The sequence below is a fragment of the Marmota marmota genome, unplaced genomic scaffold (genome assembly GCF_001458135.2).
Source record: "Marmota marmota marmota unplaced genomic scaffold, marMar, whole genome shotgun sequence".
NCBI classification, from domain to species: Eukaryota; Metazoa; Chordata; class Mammalia; order Rodentia; family Sciuridae; genus Marmota; species Marmota marmota.
In genome coordinates, this window is record NW_026000057.1 from 35790932 (window position 1) to 35793204 (window position 2273).

Sequence of the window (2273 nt, forward strand, 5' to 3'; positions counted from 1 at the left end):
GAAAAAGACAGTTGATTTTTTTATACCAAACATTAATACAAATAAATGGATCCAAGCCTTGTAGCAAGGGTGAGAGTAAGGGGTTGTCCTCCCAAACAACCCTATTATTTAAGCTAGCTTCAAGGTAGCCTCCATTAAGATGAGAGAATAACATGAACACAGAAGAAAAGAAATGAGGCTTAAGAACTAGAAAAGACTTTGATTGTGGTTATTTGCACAAGAAACTAACTAGAAGCAATTAGATCAAAGGCTTTTTAAGGTTTTAAGGAAATCTAGTTGCCACAGAAACCACGAGTCTGTTCTGAAAATGTCTGTCTCTTGTTAGTTCCTTTAAGCAACACTTGGGCCTTCAAATTGGTGCCAAGAGAAAAAGGGTTGTAAGTGACAAACAGCCCTCAAGGAGGACATATACTTGTACAGTCATTTCTGATGTGGCTAAGAAAGATTACAAAGTAACCCCTTTACGAGAAGCCAGTGTAAACTTATTGTCTGACCAAAGTACTTTCTCCACTGCCAGAGCAAAGTCTCTATAATTTTTCCAGCTGAGAGTCAGAATTGCTGTGTGTATTCTTCTCTTAACAGGAGGTTTTTTTTTTCAAAGAAGTAATCTTGTGCCTGTGTCACTATACTGCATGTGGGGTGGTGCTAACAATAGCTTGTTGAACAGTTTATAGGCACTGACTACAAAAAGTCATCTCAGAACTTGATGGAGAAAATGCATCTTGCTCTACCTTCTGCCTAGACCCCACTTGGGCCCCACTTCATCCAGTTACTGCTTAAGTGTCACCCCTCCCAGAAGTGAGCAAACCACTCCATCTGAAAGCACCCCCTCACCACTTCCTATCTCCTTAACCTCCCTTTATGCTCTCCTTATACTTTTTTCTTCTTTTCATAGCACTATTTTTTTTTTCTCATTGGAATATAAGCTCCTTCTGAGCAGGACTTTACTTTGTTCCTAGCTAAAATCTTAGTATCTAAAAATGACTGGCATATCATAGGCTCCTAATAAATGTTTATTGAAAAAAAAGCTAAATACAATCTTCTAATCTCTAAATGTTTGAAGTGAGGTTTGTTTGATCCTATTTTATTATTTATCCATATCACCCTATAACTGTCGTGGGAGAAGAGTCTAAGAAGTTCCTGGAGAGAAGGGAGAACTCGACTCAGGACAACAGAGTCCTTGAGTTAAGTGACAGAAAAGAATTTCAGCACATGCCAGTCAGGGGTACAGACAGAGATTTATTTAAGAAAGTAGATCCACAGTCAAGGGAGAATGGAGGCACTCTTAAGAGAGAGATTCCTATTTTTCCAAGGGATCTCCATACTGCTTTCCATAATGACTGCACCAATTTGCAGTCCCACCAGCAATGTATGAGTGTACCTTTTTCCCCACATCCTCGCCAACACATATTGTTGTTTGTATGCATAATAGCTGCCATTCTGACTGGAGTGAGATTAAATCTTAGAGTGGTTTTGATTTGCATTTCTCTAATTGCTAGTGATGATGAACATTTTTTCATGTGTTTGTTGATTGATTGTACATCATCTTCTGAGAAGTGTTTCTTCAGGTCCTTGGCCCATTTATTGATTGGGTTACTGTTTTGTTTTGTTTTTGATGTCTAGCTTTTTGAGTTCTTTATGTACCCTAGTGATTAGTGCTCTATCTGATGTATGAGGCGTAAAGATTTGCTCCCACGATGTATGTGGTAAGCCATTCTTATAAACCGTGGCCGCCATTAGAAGATGGCGCCGGCTTCCACTGTGGCCTGTGATAAACAACTCCTTTTATGGAGAGTTGGCGCGCAATCCCTTACCACCCTATGAGAGAGATCCATGTGGCGGCTTGGGATTGGGATGCGGGGGGCTTTATTAAGCTGTGCTTGGGTGTGGCGGCAGGCGGGCGCTAGAAGATGATACATGACTCAAGGCCTGAATAAACTGCTGAAAGAAGAATCCTGTGTCGTGTTTTCCCTTGCCGGTGAGGGGTCGCGACAGTTGGTGGCCCGTACGGGGAACATATTCCTCGAACCCAGGATCCAGAACTTTCAGCAGTCAGGGTGGTGCACCGGTAAGTTCCCAGGTAAAGTGGGAATCCGCAAGTAAGTAGTGGGACGCTCCTCTGTAGAAAAGGAGAGAGCGGGGATTTCATAGAACGGAACGCTCCTCCATAGAAAAGGAGAGAGCGGGGATTTTTGTACTTTCACTTTCATTATATCTTTGGAGACATTATGGGCGCTACCTCTTCAAGCCCAATTTTGTTGGCCCTAGATGGG